Source organism: Taeniopygia guttata, chromosome 13 (assembly GCF_048771995.1).
Source record: "Taeniopygia guttata chromosome 13, bTaeGut7.mat, whole genome shotgun sequence".
Lineage (NCBI taxonomy): Eukaryota > Metazoa > Chordata > Aves > Passeriformes > Estrildidae > Taeniopygia > Taeniopygia guttata.
The window spans coordinates 14906956-14925141 of record NC_133038.1 but is presented as its reverse complement, the minus strand read 5'-3'; positions in this window follow the sequence as shown (position 1 = coordinate 14925141).

Sequence of the window (18186 nt, the reverse complement as noted above, 5' to 3'; positions counted from 1 at the left end):
ACCCTACAGGGACAAAGCAAGTCCTCAGAAGAAGGGGAAATAGAAGGAATGAGTGAACATGGAAAGCTGGCTGGGAGAAGGTTGCATGAGAGGCTGTGGGGTTTTTCTCAGTGGGGCTCAGTGGCACATAGAATTGAGAGGATTTAGATGTTCTATGCTATTCCACTGGTTCTTATGTGGGGAACCACATTAAATAGCCTTTCTTTAAAAGCCATTCATGAATTGATGAAAATTCCTGCCAGCCCAGCACCCTCAGCACTTCCCTACAATACTCCAACCCATCCTGGAGCTGTGATCCTGACTGCTGAGCTGGGGAGCTGCCACAAAGGAAAGCCTGGGACGTGCAGGAGGGCTGGGGAGTGAGGAGTAGGTTGTTTCCAGCCTAAGAGGGCACAGGAGGATCTGCACAGCTGCCTCTGGGCATGAAGAACAAGAAATGTCCAGCTGTAGCACAGAAACACAGACCCTTCACCAGCTCCATTGCCCTCCTCTGGATTCACTCCAGCACCTCAGTGTTTTTCTTGAGGGCCAGATCAGCTGAATGCAGGGCATCTGCCAGCACTGCACCAACAATGGCAGTTTTAGTCAGTGATCAATTCCAAATTGTTCAGCAGACACCTTAGGGATGATGATGCTCCACAGGGGAACACAGGATGCAGTGCTGGAGACCTGACCCCGTGCACAGAAAAGGGAGCTGCAGGTGGATAGGGAGGAGCTGCTCAGCCCAAAGCATCCTGTGGATCGTGGATGTCCTTGGTACCCACCAGAGCACCTGAATAAAGCAAACAGAAACCAGCCCAGAACGCCTGGACAGCCCCAGAGCTGGTGCTGGATCAGAGCTCCCAAAGAGCCATCAGAGCTTCAGCTGCCAGCAGTGCCCTGGGGTCAGAGCAGGGCTGGAAGGAGCAGCCAGCACTCAATGCCTGATTATTTTCTCTCATTTCCTATGCAAGTCTCTCACCATCAAGTCATCCCACAGTGACCCACAGCTGCACTGATACACGATGCTGTGCGTGCACTGGCATCCTGCACCAAGGAGTGCAGCTGCTGGATTTTATACTCCAGCCTTCCTAGGTGCTGCACAAAACACAAAATACAGCCAGCCCCTGCCTCAACAGAGCATGCAGCCTTCTGCAGAGACACCAAAACATGCTTCACCTTCATGCAAGGTTTTAATAGATAGAGTACCTCTTGTCTATTTAATAAGAAACTGTCTCTGCATGGATTCAATCAAGTAAAACAGCTATCTGTGTGCCTGGGAGCTTAAAATGGCTCCAGGTTACACTTCATTCCCCTATTTAGAGTATTAAAAAGCAGGTTACTCCAGTGTAACAAAGACTTGCTGTGTCATATTTGCACAAAGGCCATATTCATACAACCATAGAAAGGTTTGGGTGGGAAGGGACCTTAAAGATCATCTTGTTCCACCCCCTGTCATAGGCAGGGACACTTTCCACTATCCCAGGTTTCTCTAAGCCCTGTCCAACCTGGCCTTGGGCACTTCCAGGGATGGAGCATTCACAACCTCCTGGGCAGCCTGTGCCAGAGCCTCACCACCCTCACAGGAAATTCTTTCCTCCTAATATTTATTCTAAACCCACTCTCTCCCAGTGGGAAGCCGTTTCTCCCTGTCCAGTCACTCCAGGCCCCTGTAAATGGTCTTTCCATGTTCCTTTCAGGCTCTCTTTGGGTACTAGAAGCCACAATTTGGTCACCCCAAAGCTTCTCTTCTCCAGGATGAACATTCCCAGCTCTCCCAGCCTTTCTCCCAGCAGAGCTGCTCCATCCCTCTGCTCATCCTGGAGCCTCCTCTGGGCTCTCCGCAGCAGCTCCAGCTCCTCCCTGTGCTGGGCTCCAGAGCTGGATACTGGCTTTTGTTTGTGCTGGGAATTCTTCTCGATAAAATCAGGCTGGGTTTGGCCATGGAAGCAGCACCCTGACCTGAAGGAGGATTAATGCACCTTGCACCACGTCCTGAAGATAATTTGCTTGAAATTAATGGAGAACAAAGCAGAGTGCCCTGATGAAGTCAGAGATCTGCCCAAGGTGACATTGCTACGGCCCTTGTCAGCCAGAATCTCTCATCCTGCACTGCAGGATGCCCTCTGGGAGACAGGGAATACCCACAGCAGGCAGGGCAGGAGGAGCCAGGAGGGATGGCCACAAGTCAGTGAGGAGACCTTGCAGCACAGGAACTCTCAAGGGCAGCCAGAGCCACCTGGCAGAGGTGGCAAAGCTCAGGTCCTGCAGAGGTGGCAAAGCTCACATCCTGCAGAGGTGGCAAAGCTCACATCCTGCAGAGGTGTCTGCTCTGCCCTGGGACCAGAGGCTCCCCGGGCACACGAGGTGGGAGCTGCCTGAGCTGTGCAGGGTGGCCAGGCCTGAAAGGAGCTGCTCACACCCTGCCAGCTCCCTGTGCCTCCTGACCACAGGCACAGCCACCAGGCAGCTCAGGGCACTCCTGGGGCAGCTGCAGCTCCGGAGCTCTGTGCCCACGGGTGGAAAGTGGTGGACCCACAGCTGGAAGTGGAGATTCCAGTCCCGTGGGAGGCTGAGCAGCAGCTTCCCCATGCTGGCCACAAGCCCCAGCAGGAGGCCAGTGTGCTGTGAGGCAGCAGCTCCCATGGCCCCATTTGCACAGGCTGTTCTCTGAAGAGCATCCTCAAAGCTGCCGCAGCCCCTGGGGCTCCCTTGGCTGGCTAACGCTGATGCATGAGTCACTGAAAATTACTTTTCAGTGCTCAAGCCCATGGGCTCGAGGGCAGGGAAGAGTTATGGTGACCCAGCCACCTAAAACCCTGTTCTGGAGCTGCTGTTCTGTGAATGACTGAATTAAGAGCCCTGAGCTTACAGTAGGAGCAAAAACTCAAACAGAACACTGCCTCTCAGGTTTATTCCCTTCTTCCCCCTCTGTTCCACACCTTTGCTGTCTCCAGCTCAAGCAGCAAAGTTGTTGTGCAACTTTGATATTTGCTGTAAAAATGAACCCCAGCAGCAGCAAGCTGGCTGTCCGTGCTGCCCCACTGCCCCTGTGTGCCTGGTACCTGTCCCAGGAGCACTTGGAAGGATGTTTGCAGCATCCAACTGTCTGCACGTTCAAAGAAAGGGAAGTTGTGATGCTAGCACTGCCATGACCTTCAGAGAAAGGGACTAATTATTCCCAAGCAGGCAGCTTAGTGCTGGGCAGCTGCTAATGAACATTGATAGGGAATGAAATGCATCCAGATGCAAATTGCAGCACTGCCTTAGGAGGTTTTTGAAGGAGATGATCCTGTGCTGGCTGCAGCTCCGTGGTTTTGCTGTGGATGGACCTTTTGAGATTTCTGTCCACCTCAATTCCCCTTTTTTTCCCTTTTCCCCACCTCCTCCCAAGCTGATCACGAAGCAATGACCATGGCCATTGCCAGGAGCAGAGCTGGGTGCTGCAGGCTCCAGTTTCACTTGCAGGATCCAGGTTTTGGTCTCCAGGGAGGCTCTGGCAGGGCAGGGGCTGAATCACTGTGGAATCTGAGGTATTGATGATCCCGAGATTGTAGAAAGTCTCTGTCTTTCTGCCCCGCTGCCAAAGCAGAAGCCATAATTGGTCTGTGCTGTTTCAAGGTTGTTTATTCTGTTTATCTCTAACATGTTCTGCTGCCCTGCCGCAGCTCTGTCCTGCAGGGCAGCGTGTGGGGCTCTGCCCTCAGTGGGATGGTACAAACATTAAATACCACAAACTACCTGTGCTGGATTTACAATAACGTGCCAATATCTGTCACCTACGTTGGACAGTGTGTGCCCAGCCTGAACCAACAGAAAAATGCCAACACCACAGTGAAACATGGAGGGCATGAAGAAGGAGAAAAAGGACAAGACACACCCAATTTCCTCCATCTTGTCCCCTCTGAACCCCTAATCTAGAAACCTAAAATTTTACTTTTGCACCTGTGCCACACTTAATTATTACTGATATCAAACACTCAGAGCTGGTAATTCATCCTGTAAGATTGACAACTCTTTTCCATGGACAGAGATCACAGACAGTGTCTCTGGGGGCTCTGTCCAGGGGGGTTCCTGACCCCTGCCAGGATCCCAGACCTGCCAGGGCAGCCAGAGGGAAGCCCTGGATTCCCACAGATCACCACCTGCAGCATCGGCAGCAGCACCTGCCTTTTGTTTTGGGATGTGAGGGGAGGGAGCTGCAGAGCAGAGCCAAGCAAACTGGCACACTGCTCCCAGGGAGGACACACCTGCCCACAGTGCCAGGCTGTCCTGGCTGGGTCACCTGCAGCCCTTGGCAATAGTGGCAGAAGTGCAGCAAAGCAGGGAAGGGCATAATTCTGGGGCTAGGTAATGCTAAGGGGGGCAGAAAGTCGGGACAGAGCAGCTGGAAGCAGCCTCTGAGCAGGTCAGGCATCAAAAGGAGCAGTTGCTGGTTCCCACACAGCCAAACGCAGCCCTGAAAGCCGTGTGTGCTTCGCAGGGAAAGCTGTGCTGAGGGCTGGGATGGCAATCACCCCTGGCAAGGCCCTTGCTAGGCATGGGAGGGGTGATAATGGCTTGTCTGTTGTCAGCATCCTGGAGGAGCCCGGGACGCCCTGGCAGGCTGTCAGCAGCACCAGCTCGGTGCCTGCTGCTTGCCTGCCCGGCCAATTCCACCTTGCACAAGAAAAAGCAAACACAAAGAGGAGGTTTCAAAAAATCCAAGCGCCCTGAAGACAGGAAGTGTCAAAATCCAGGCTGCCCGCTCAGCCTGGCTTTGGCAGAGCTCAGAATGCCAGCGGGAAAGGAACACATCTTACATTTTATGAGGGGAAACATGCCTTGCTCTGTGTGGAAGAAGTTCAGGCTGTAGAAGGCTGTTTGATGTTTTGCTTCCCCAGCATTTCCAGTGGGTGTGCTGGCCCTGCTCAGGGCGAGCTCCTAATGCTGCCATGGTGGTGGAAGTGTCTGTCCCTTCTGGGCTGGGCTCTGGGATGATCATTCTGATTTCTGGGCCCCTTGAGATAAAAATATCAGTATCAGTAGGTGTCCAGTGAAGATCTCAGCCTGCACTGCCCCTGCCTGGCAGCGTGGCTGGTTCCTGGTGCTGCAGTGAAGCTCATCCTCAGCATCAGCACTGACAGCTCTGCCCGGACCCCACCTTTGCCTCTGCTCTCCCAGAGGGGAGGGGTGCAGGGCACTGCAGACAGCCCTGCTTCAATCAGCCATTCCCGCAGAACTCTTCAGCCTGTCAGGAATGTGCAACTCCAGCAAGGGCCAAGCTCCCACCAGCCTCATTCCCTCTCATCTTGGGCGGACACAGCTGAGTGCAGAGGGCACCAGGATTTTGTCAGAGCTCATTTCAGGGGTTATTTACCTTTCCCAAAGCATCCTGCTTTCAGCTCGTATCATCCATGATCTCACAGCTTGTGCTCACTCGGGATTTTCCTGTGGGCAGTGGTGTGATGGGTGGCAGAGGGGCTCCCTCACACCTCGTTTCACCACTGCTCTGGGGTCTGAACCCCCCTGCTCCTCAGCCACTCCTGATCGGAGCTGTGCTCCAGAGCCTTTCCCATCACCATTCCCTTCCCTGGACATGATCCAGATCCAGCACCTCCATGTGTATCTTGTAGTGAGGGGCCCAGTACCGAACCCAGTACATGATTCCAGTGCATCCTGGAAAAAAACTTGATATTTTTAGGCATAAGTAAGATTATCAGGAATATTTCTGATCAAATATCCACAGAAAATAGCAAAGGACATCCATGAGGATATGCCTGGGCACACTGAGGAACACAGTTTGGTTAAGCAGGCTGGCAGGTAGGACTGGACACCCAGAACATCCATCAGGCAGGCTCAGCTCTGAGCTGTTGGACTCAGCTGCAAGGTTAGGGCATCCCAGTGGGATCTTCCCCTTACAGACAGGGAGCTGAAAAAGGACTTTGGGCAGTCATCTGCTCCATCCTCCAGCTCAAAGCAGGGCTAAATTAAAGAGTAAATCAGGCTGCTTGGAGCCTTATCTTTGTTATAGGTTGTAAATAAACTGGACAATTCCAAAGACAGCGCAGAGACAAGATATCTTCTTGTCAAGAGCATTAACTCAGTCTCAGTGTAGGGAGCAAGAGTTTCAAGTTTCTTGGTCATTTTTGTTTTTATGAGCTCTTGGTGACCAGTGAGAAAAATTGGTTGAATTGTACCTGGCAGAAGTAATTAAGAAATATTCAGTTTCATGGCAAAAGGCATCTTCTTGACAAAATGGGACTGCTGGCTCATGTGGTGATCATGGATGAAGATTCAGAAGGGAATCCCAAATCACAGGGTCAGGGGTGAAGACACCCCATAAACTGATGGAATGAGATCAGGAGGCTCCTTCAGCAGCACAGAAACGTGTCCACCCTCAGGAAGTTACCCCTGAAGTTACCAATAGCACCAGAGATGCCAAACCCAGTGAAGCTGAGCTTGACAGGCTCCACTGAGATGTTTGAGTGAAGTTTCCCCTGCTGCAGGAGACAGCTCAGCCCAAACAACTCGTGCAGCTGGAAAGGATAGTTACCAACAAAGTTGGAAGGATCAGCTCTTTATGAGACTTGGTGCTAGAATTCCCACATACCTTCTGGCTGGAAAACCAGGAAAAATGTCCCAATTTCAACAAAGCCAGGCTGTCTCCAGAACACTCTGTGTCCAGCAGAAATGTTCCTGTCACATCCCCTGGGCCTGGGCTCACTGCAAGCTCCACATCCGCAGCCAGCCTGACTTGGGTGAAGTGGTCTCAACGAAGATGAGTTTTTTTGTTGACTTGTGAAGAGGTGGCATCAACCCCCATTTCTGTTTCTTGATATATTTGCCTTATCATTTAACGGGCCACACGGCCCACTCTTAGGGATGGCAGGTGTAGATGTTAAAAATGCTGCTCATCAATGCATCTCCTTCATCAGCACACCTCAGAGATCCTGAAGAGATCCCATTTCAGTGGAGAGGTGGCTGCCTTGGCCCTTCACTCTGAGCACAGCCTCTCCCTAGGACGGGTTTACCAAGGAACAAAGACAACAACCATGGCAAACCTTTCCTGCTCGCAGGGCTGTGGCTCTGGAGCTGGGACACTTGTGTGTGACTGGGGGTGGCTGCACAGCTGCAGCACAAGCAAACTGTCCTGAGAGGAGGCAGTGGAGAAGACTGCAGTGATTGCATTGTGATACAGAAGTGTTAGAGCTAATCCATTGCCATCTGTCTTTATTTTGCTAACCCGTTCAGTTGGACGCCACAGAAGTGCATTCACAGCAGATGAGCTGGGAGAGCCGTGGCATGGCAGCTCTTGGATTACTGGCATGAAAAGAATCCTTTTGTTCATGAGCCAGGAAGATTAGTTGCTGCCACGTCTGTGTCTGGTTTGTAGGACAAGAAAGAGAAGATGCAGCTCTCTTGCTGCCTTGGCCACTGCTTTGTGGCATCCCAGCTCCAGCTCTTTTCTCACCTCCCTCTTGCTTTATCCTTCCTCTGCTCCTTCCTTCCTGCTCTCTCCTCATCTTGAGCTTTCTCTGTCTTTTCCATCTGCTTCTCTCCTCTCTTGGCATCTTCTCTGCTTCTGCTTGAGTGCACACAATATCCCTTCTCCTCTTCCCCGAGTTCAGGCGGGCAACAGAAAAGTTCAGAGCAGCACAAGCTCCTCTCCACCGAGGTGCTTTACCTGCAGCCCCTGCTGAGAGAAAAATTGGCTCACACCACCTGATCCCAGGCAATTTTGCTCACAGCGGGCGCTGGGGATGAAGCGCTTCAGCGGCTGCGTCGTTCACGACAGCGGGGATGGGATGGGATGGGATGGGATGGGATGGGATGGGATGGGATGGGATGGGATGGGATGGGATGGGATGGGATGGGACAGGAACTGGCAGCAGCAGGGCCAGCCCAGCCACAGCCACACTGGCCAGGCCCTGCTGAGGAGCAGAGCAGCGTGACCCATTTAGCAGCTCCCCGACGGCTTCAGGCACGGCGTGACCCGAGTTTGAGAACGCTTCTCTCAGCAGACACTAAAGCCCTGTGTGTGCTTTCATTCCAGCAGTGCCAGGCTGGAAGGAGATGCCCTTCAGATGCCCTCTCGCTGTACCTGCAGGCTCTCTGCAGAGCACAAAGGACATGCAGCCCTCTCTGGGCTGGGGTAGGGGCACAGCCCCAGCTCCGGGGCGGGAATGCAGGATTGTGCAGCAGCCTCCTGCTCAGGGCTGGAGGCTCCATGGGGGTGACCCTGCCTCCATCGTGCACAGCCAGGCTCTGCCAGCACCGGTCCCAGCAGGACCAGAGCTGCCTCCTGCTGATTTCTCCTCTGGGAGAGGATGAAGTGTGGAGGTGAGGCAGGGAACAGAGGTGGGAAGTGTTTCTATTCCTCCATCTCCCCCTCCCAGGTCTGGAGCTGGGCTGCCCTGCCCTGCCCTGGGCTCCAAGAGGAATGGCATCATGTGCAGGGCAGGCTGACCTTGGGGCTGCATTCCCAGGGAGATGCTGGTGAATAGGACCCTCCCCCACACACTGCTGGAGAAATGCAGCCTCAGACAAGCCAGGATGGCTGGGGACACTCACAGCCTGCTCAGTGGTGTGCAAGGGCCCCAGATACACTTTGTAATATCCTTAACTCTGCCCTGTACACTGCAGTTACCAGATCTGTGCCACAGCCACCGTTCCCAAATACATCCCACTGCTGCAAATGCAGGGGTAAAGAAAGGTGTTTGCTTGCTTTAGGTGTTGCCAGTTCCTCCCTAACAGAGGTGAAAACTCACTCAAGTAAAAAAATTCCCTAGAAATAGGTGTCCAACAGTGCCTGAAGCGGGTGCAGTGGATGAGAGTGATGGTGTGCCTCCAGAAGCCAAGCTGCTCCCTGTCCCCTCAGAGACTCAGTCCTCCTCCAGCATCCTTCACAGCTACCTCTGACTTTCAATCCACATTCGTGAAAAAACTTCATAATCTCCCCGACTAGGGAAGGTTTTGGGTCATATACAGATGGATGGAAGGAAATTAATTTTCTGCTTGGGCACTGAATCGTCTTAGGAGAAGACCTTCATCTCACACTGCAGCTTGCTGGACCATGCCAGCCTGTTGAATTTCCTTGTGTGACACCATGGGGGGCTGTTTGGGCCCTTTGCAATCAAATAAGAGTCAGAGATAGATAAAAGACGAGAAATGAGAATTCCTGCCCCCTTGCAGGGTGAACCCCTGCTTCTCCCATTGACAAAAACACAGCCAGGATTTGACCCCCATGGTTTTCAGAGCTGCTCAGTAATTTGGGGGTGCCCAATACCTCCAAACCTCTGCACATTCACCAACATGGGGGCCTCCATCAACATCAAGAGTTCTCCAGGATCTCATGGTGGTCAAGTGGTTTAGGGTGTTACCAGCCAGGTACCTGCAGTCATCAAGGGTTTGGAGACTGAAGCTCCACGAGGCCTCCACTGTTGCTTTGTGTTACCTCCTGAGAGCCAAAAGGGAATCTCATGCCCTTGCACATCCCATCCCTGCACTGGCTCAACAGCTGGACACTCATGGTGCTCAGGATCCTCTGCAGCCAGGCCAGACCATGGCATCTGCAGCGTTCAACCTCAAAACATCCTTATGCATGGATCTTTGTCCATGGTGGTCATTCCCACCTTGCTCCCTTTGGCTCGGAAGCAGCGTGGCTGCAGCATTTGGCTCTGATCCTCCTCACTCCTCTGTTCCTCCCAGGGGTGGAGCCCCCCTGTGCAATCAGGGATCACCTGGGGCCTGAGGGATGGTCCAGAGCCAGGTGGGCGAGGAGCTGGGGCGAGGGGCAGGGCTGGCAGGGGTGCCCATTCTGGAACAGCAGGGCAGGGTGCCTGGAGCTGGGCTCCCCTGTGCCCAGGGAGGCGGGACGTGCCGGATCATCGCTCCCCACGCTGGCTGGGGCTGGTGGGAGCCCTGCCAGCACCCCTCCATCAGATGGGAGCTGAAGGGCTGCCTGGCTCTCCGTGACTCAGCAATAATGCTTTGGGTAGTTAACATTTCATTATCATTTTTAAAGGCTAAGTGGCTTTTACCACCTGAGAAGTATATTAATGGCCCCAGTAAAACACTCCCCTGAGTGCCCTAATGCTTCTGTTATATCGATTCATTTCCCCCCTCCCCCCTTTCCTTCTTTCTTTTTTAAAACATTTTTTCTCTCTCCCTGCATGTATTCCCCCATTATGAAAAATACACACTCATTTATACGGTGCAGACAGGGGGAATAATGCCGTTCTCCACCTAATAACACTGCTGAATCCTCCCTTCCTTACTTGCTTATTACTCCCCACAGCACAGAGACAAGAGGCAGATGGTGACAAATTCCTTCCCTGCCCCCACAGATGATCAGCTTATTCCCTAGATTCCCTGGGTTATTCCCAAGGGGATTTCTTGGGGTTTGGAGGTGGTTCCTCAGCCTCTGGAAGCCTCTCCCTTGGCTTGTGTTGTTTCCTGCATCTTGTCTCCTCACTTCAAGAAAGGCATTGGGATGATGGAGCGTGTCCATGGGAGGGAACAGAGCTGAGGGAGCTGGGAAGGGGCTCAGCCTGGAGAAAAGGAGGCTCAGGGGGGACCTTGTGGCTCTGCACAGCTCCTGACAGGAGGGGACGGCCGGGGGGTCGGGCTGTGCTCCAGGGAACAGGGACATGAGGAGGAAAAGGCCTCGAGCTGCACCAGGGGGGGTTCAGGTGGGACATCAGGAAGAATTTCCTCACTGGAAGGGTAGTGGTCAAGCTGTCCAGAAAGCTGCTGGAGTCACCAGCTGGAAGTATTCAAGAAATTACTTCCAAGAAGAAGGCCTTGGAAGAGATCTCCAAGATCACTAAGTCCAACCTTTGACCGACCAGCACCCTCTCAAGCAGCCCAGAGCACGGAGTGCCACCTCCAGTCATTCCTTGAACACCACCAGGGATGGACACCTCCACTCTCCTGGTCAGCCTCTTCCAGTGAAGAAATTCTTCCCGATGTCCAACCTGAACCTCCCCTGGAGAACCTTGAGGCTGTGTCCTCTTGAAGAAGATCTTCCCCACCACAAATGCAGACCCCCAAATTCCTGGATGCCACCTGCTGTACAGGCCAGGCAGGAGCCTCCCAGTCCAGATTTGGTTGCTGCTGATGCTGGGTCCCACAGTGAAGGACCTGCTATGTCAGCAGTGACCCACTGGTACCAAGTGAGCTCCTCTGAGTGGCCAAGAAGGCCAAGGGCACCTGGCCTGTAGCAGCAATAGTGTGTCCAGCAGGACCAGGGCAGTGATTGTCCCCCTGTGCTGGGCACTGCTGAGGCCTTTTCCAACCTAAATACTTCTATGATCCATGGAATAACTTCCAAAAAGTGATTCTCCTCTCCCCTCTCATTATTTCTGAGAAATGAAATGCCAGTTTCAAAAGACAGGAAAGCAGGGAGCATCCCTGCCAGTGACAGGCCGCAGGCACTGACCAAGTTCTGCTGGTCACAGCTCTGCAGTGCTCCAGATCCCCACAGGACTCCTGTGCAAAGTCTCCTGTGCTGCTGTGAGCTCTGGGTTCTCAGCTCAAGGCACTCGAACCCACTGATGTGCCTCCTCCCACCGCTGATGTTGACCAGGAGCTGCAGGAGGAAGATGAAGCACCCTTTGGTCAAAGCTGAGGCAATTTAGCACCAAGGCTCAGCGTGTAACAGAACACACCAGTGCTGCCATTATATCGAGTCACAAAATGTAATTTTTCACAGTGTGGATGCACCTTGGGATGTTTTAAACACTTCTTTTCTGACTGGGGTAGCAGCCAACAAAACAAGGCAGATTGCAGAGTGACTTACCCCAAAGTGCCACCCCAGCTCAGCTGGGGAAAGGGCATCTTTGGGCTTTCTTCTTCCTTGCAAGTTTCTTGCAATTTTTCTGTTCTCAAAGTTTTACCTAAAGATTGGCAGTCAGTTCCTTCCACATGAAGTTACCTGCTTGGCCACGAAGCACCAAGGCCCCACTGCCCACCCACAGAGGCTCCAGTCCTCAGATCCTCAGCTCTTCCCCATCTCTAAATCTGGGGAAACATACTCCTCCCAGAATTTATTTCTCAGCAGGCAAAGCCTCTAGTCTCTGTTGCTTTTCTAAATGACCTTTCCCTATCTTGTCATGATTCCCTATCTAAACTATACGGGACAGGCGACTTCTTCTCATTGTCTCTACCATTTGTTGATGTGAAATGGATTTCTTATCTCTGATGAAATACACCTCCCCTTTTCTCATCTTTTTTTTTTTTTTTTTTTTTTTTTTTGCTATTCTCCAGTCAGTATTTTAGGTGAGCTAGAGAAATTAATTTGAGCAGTTTCTTGTCTCAGTCCTTTTCTCCTCCAGGAGCTCAAAGACAGCTTCCTGCCCTGCCCAGCCCTCAGGGAGGGCATCCTGAAGAGCCAGTGACCCTTGCTCCAGCCCAGTGGGACTCAGCCCTCCCCTCCTCTCCTCCACACCTCGACATCCTTTGCTTATATATCCTGACCTCAGGCTCTCTGCATGCCAGGCAGGGGTGTGCTGCCCTGAGACTCTCCAAGCTCTGCAGGGAGAAGCAGGGACAGTTTTGGGGGAAGAGGCAGAGCAGCAGCAAGGAGAGAGGCAGCGACTCCATCCCCTGGCGGTCTGAGCGGCTCCCTGGCACTGCCAGGCCTCCTGGGCACCCCGGAGCTTTGGGGAGCCAGCCCCGCACACACCAGCACTGCCACAAGCCCTAAGGGCTCTCCATGCCCAAGAGCTGGGCTGAACCTCGGGCAGCTCCCCGTGCTCTCCATGGCAGTGGTTCCCTGACTGCTCTCCGGCCTCTCTCCACCCTGCCCGCTCCGTGCTGGCACCCCAAAGCTTTACCCCCTCTCTTCCCTCTGTGTGCCCCTTTCACACCCAGCTCCTGCTCCTGCCATCCCCTCGGGCTCACTGGCACGCTGCTGCAGTGCAGGGGACACGGCTGCTGGGTGGATCTGCGAGATACGGTGAGATGAGGGAGCTGGCTGAACTGATGCCCAAGTCTGCAGACTGTCACATTCAGAGCTGCTCTCCTGCAAGTGAGAAAATTTGGTCCCGATAGTAACACTTGGATCGCTGCTTTGCACAGATGTAACTCCTTTCTCCAGCTTCTGTTTTAATACACTCCTTCCTGCCTATTCCTGGAGATGAAATTCGGTGCCGGATGGAGGGAGCAGCCCAAGACACTCAGCTTGACTCTGCAGCCAAGGGGCTTCCCATTGTTCTCCCAAAAAGCTGGCCAGATCTGGAGATCTTCCACCCCAGGGGGCTCGCAGCACATCCCACACAAAAAAAACCACCCAGCCCTCAACCTCCATCCCTTGCATTTCCTGGGAGTGGGAGATTTGGGGACTGAGAGCTCCACACCACGCCCTTGTTTTCTTCCAGCTGTACCAGGCCGTGCTACCTGTGCCAGGTGTGCTGGAGGGAGGGGGCTGAGGCCCTTCAAAGCTCCTCGTTGCTGCAGCCATGTGCTGTCCTGACAGCCCCGGCTGGAGCAGGATGGGTGGGACCGGATGTGCTGCAGCTGCAGCAGGAGCTGCCTGGCTTTGGGGCTTTCCGACTCACAGCCCTAATGCAACATTAATGGGCTCTGCTGGCGCTGAATATTTATAAACCCAGGAGCAAGTTTCTGCCCATCCACCGAGAAGCAGGGCAGAGAGCAGCACACGGCCTCTGGCTCAACGCCCTGGCCTGGCCAGGACCCTGCCCACGCTCCGGGCAGTGGGACCTGCCCCGTCCACCAGGAAGATGAGAACAGGGAGGATCCAGAGTTCAGCTGTCTGCAACACCTCTCCCTCCTCTTTCAGTCTTACATCTCTGCCTAAATTTGTGGAAAAGCACACCAGCTCCACAAGCCTACCTCCCTCCCCTCTTCTGTCATCCCTCCCAACACCCCTGTGCTGCTGCAGCCCTTCCCAAAGCCTGACTCTCCCAGCCAGAGTCCCTTGTCCCCATCCTCTGCTCCCCTCAGCATCCCTCCTCTCCCCATTTCCCTGACCAGCCACCTCCCTTCCCAAACCTTCCTCTCCTCAGCTCTCCTCCTCTCAATTTTGAGGATTTCCCAGGATTCCTTCCCACCTTTCTGCACATCCCACATCGTCCTGGGGATGCCACCGGGACCTGGTGGCTGCAGGGTCCTTCCCTCTCCTGCCTGTGGCAGCCGAGCCACACAAACCACTGGTGCAGGTGGGTGGCACTGCCACACCAGAGGATGTCCCCAGCAGGGCAGGAAGGAAACCCTGAGGAGAGCCTGTCCCAGCCCCCTGCGGCTCCGTTCCACACTGCTGCACACGCCAGCCCGCAGCAACTGCTCCAGATAAGCCTTTTTCAGAAGGAAAAGCACATGGAAAAAATGTATTTTTTTCCCCTTTTTAACCAGTTTCAAAGGGATCCTCTGCTTTTTTTGTTTGTCTTTTGGAATCTTTTGTGTGGAGGCAGAATGAGAAATCGCTCTGCTATGGCTATCTGGCCAGCCCGAGGGAGATGCCAGCCTGCAGGGGACATCACTCTTGGAGTGCAGGAACCTTCCCTCCCACCCAGCCTCCTTGGACCACTCTTCCCAGTGCAGGGCAGGTGGAAAGGCCTCCTCGGGGGTGGAGGGAGAGCCCAGGAAGGCTCTCACCCACCTGGGGTGGTGTTGTGGTGAGCAGCACGGCTGGGCTCTGCACCGGGCACTGCAGCTGGGGGGGGTCGGGGGGTCCTGGGGGCCAGGGGCATCCCCCGTCCCCATCCCCACCGCCCGGGGAGTGCCCAGTGGCCCAGGCACCTTCACCTCTCCTGCTTGAGCCCTCAGCTGCAGCAATAAAAGCACCTCCCCTTCCCAGCTCTACATTAAAAGAGCCGGACCTAAAATTAATTTAGCCCTGCTCTTTGTTGTGGACAATACAGAGGGGATATTGTGTGTGGGGAGAGAAAGACTTTTTGTTTGGGTGAGGAGACAGCGGCGGTCTGTTCTTGCGGACATCTGAAAACAAGGCTGGGAAGAGCGGCCCTTTAAGTTCGGCTGAAGCAAAAACACACAGCCCCATCTCACAATTAAACACAGTATCAAACCGAGAAAGGATCAATTGAGCCTAAAACAGAAAGCTCCCCATGTGACAGATTCCAGAAAGTACGTGATACACCATGCCCAGGGCTAGTACATGCCTGCTGTGTTTCCCAGTACATGATTAATTTGACTCAGGGCAGGAGGCTGCAGGCAAGGGATCTGCAGCACACACTGAAAACTTTTAACACTTTGAAGACTGGAGGCGCGCCTGAGCGCCGGAGACAAAGGCAGAGGCGGCAGCGGTGGGAGCGCGGCTGGACGGACCCACGGACAGCCGGGGCTCAGTCCCAGCCCTCGGCCAGCACGGGCTGTGCTTCCCGCTGGAGGCCAGCACCGGCATCCCCAGCCAGCATCCCCACCAGCATCCCCACCAGCATCCCCACCCAGCATCCCCACCAGCATCCCCACCAGCATCCCCACCAGCATCCCCACCCAGCATCCCCACCCAGCATCCCGCCTCCATCCCCGGCCGCGCTCCCAGGGAGGATTTGGGGTGGGGGTCCACAGGGCAGTCCCTGAGCTGCAGTCTCATCCCTTGGCTGTGTGACAGGGATCGCCGGGGGAGGTTTGTTTGCCTTTCCCGGTCTCACAGGTGACCTTGGAGATGCGCAGATTAGAAGCAATTAATGTATTAGTCGCTTAATTGCTGGAGAGTGCGCTGAAGCCAGCGGGCACTTTCCCCGGGAGGCAAGGGGTGGCGCTGCGACACCAGCAGAGCAGCCTGGCCTGGTGGGGTGCGGGCTGGGGACCCTGGGGTGACAACCCCAAAGCTGGCTGGCCACGGGGGAACACGCTTTTCTACGGGCAGGGTCTTGGCCAAGGCGTGCAGGCTGCGGGTACAAGGGTGGCATCCCAGTGTTGGATGCCCTCTGTTCCCACCGCCCAGCTGTTGGGGACACAGCCCTTCCAATGTCACCCTGGCTGAGGGGTCCAGGCTGGGGACACGGCGGTGGCACCCCCAGAGCTGGGCCCCTTGTCCACCCCTGCCCACCCATGGGGGATGCAGCACCCCTCAGGCAGAGCTCACTGCCCTAGGCAGGGTCTGTGCCACCAGCCCTGCACTCCTCGCTGTGCAGGTGGTCCCTGCTGCCAGCCCCAGGCTGCCATCCTGGGGTCAATGTGGGGCCCACAGGATGGCAGCCGTGGGACTGGGGTGGCTGGTGTGCAGCAGCAGGGCTGGCATCACTGGGCTCAGACTGTGCAAGCCACCCCTGGAAGCAAACAGAGCCCAGGGTGTGCCAGCGCTCTCCAGGGACACAGGATCTCACAGCTCTGCTTCTTGTTGCCAGCATCTTTTCCCAGGCCTGGGAATGGTTTTAGCTTGGGAGTGACATCCCCAGCCTCAGCCCCAGGTCTGGACCCTGCCCAGTGCCACAGAGGTGCTGCAGCCCATCACGGGGAGCCCTGAGATCACTCGTCCCTGGGGGAACACACCTCACCCAGGGCTGCTCTGTGCCCTGCTACACTTAAACCAGCACGATTTATCCAAAAATATCTTCGTCAACAGGGCAATCCAGGCTGTCTGGTGAAGGAAGCAGACCCACAGGCTGCCAGGGGCTGAGCCACACAGAGGTTTGCACCATCCCCTTTTCAAGCAGCTCTCTCATGTTAAAGCTGAGCCGTCCGTGTGCGGGCCGGGCCGGGGAGCAGCAGGGTCAGCCCATCCTCGGGCTCTGACCCCCCCAGAAAGTGCAGACACTCCTGCCTGCCTCACAGAGGGGCTCCGTTCATTATCCGCTGCAAAGTGCTCCGAGAGCCGCGGATCAAAGGTGCCGTCACAGCGTCCAGCCTGATTATTATTGATTATCCGTTCCCAGCCAGGTCCCAAACGAAGGCAGCGAGCCCTGAACGCAGCGGAGCCGAGGGAGGGCCCAGCAATCGACTGGCGATTTTTACTGCGGATGACCCGAGCCAGGGAGCAATTTCTGTTCATCCATCAAGGAAGATCCAGGCGTGAGCAAACAGTCAGGTCATGGGCATTCATTTTATTATTAAATCCTAAAGGGGCCGCGGCTCGTGCAGCTGGATGTAAGTGATCTTCGTGTTAAAAAGACGAGCTTTGAATTTAATTTTGCAGCCCGGCTGATAGACCTGGGGATGACTCAGCCAGAAGAACCAGCTAGGCCTTCTCCTTGCTGAGGAACAACACAGCCAGGAGGAGTCAGGGGCCAGCTCCCAGCACAGCACAGCCCCCAGGTCCCTCCTGGAGCTCCTGTTGTCCCTGCTTTGCTCTCCTGCCCTCCTGCACCGTGTGCCAGCGTGGCTGAGCTCACATCGAGGGTTGTGCCTGTGCTGGGGACAGCTCTGAGCTGTGCTACCCCAACACAGGCACAGGTGGAGTGAAGTGTAACAGTGCTCTGGTGGTGTGAGCCACCCCTGGAGCAGGGGCACCACGGGGGGTGGATTCACCCTGCACGGCTGTACACACACATATCACCCATGGCAGAGGTGTGCTGCATTCCCTGCATGGCTGTACACACACCCTGCACGGCTGTACACAGACATCACCCATAGCAGAGGTGTGCTGCACCCCCTGCATGTACACACACCATGCATGGCTGTACACACACTGTGCATAGCTGTGTCACACACCCTGCACGGCTGTACACACATCCTGCACAGCTGTGGCACACTCACTGACAGCTGTGCACACACATCACTCACTGCAGAGGTGTTCCACCCTCATTGCACACCTGTACCATGCACCCTGCCCAGCTCTGTCACACTCACTGTGCAGCTGTACTGCACCAACTGCACAGCTGCACCACATTTACTGCATGGCTCAGTCACACTCACTGCACAGCTGCACCACACTCCCTGCATGGCTCAGTCACACTCCCTGCACACCCCCACGCTGCTTTCTGCCCCAGCCCATGCATGGCTGTGCCCAGCTCCTGCAGGACCAGCAGGGCCGGGGTTGGCACTGGGGTGCTGAGGACAGGCAGGATGCCCGTGGAAGCCAGCTGTGAGGGAATCTTCCCGCAGGGGATGCAAATGCTGCTGCAAACCCCAGGACTGTGGGTGTGGGAGCTGAGTGCTCTGCCCATGTCCCCTGGGCTGGCACCAAGCAGGCTCGGGGGTCCCCTAATCCCTGGCGCCCATCCTCATCCTCCGCCTGCCCCCACAAGACTGGCTCCACTTTCCCCAGCAGGAGCCCAAGGAAAAAAAAAGGAAGAGAGAGAG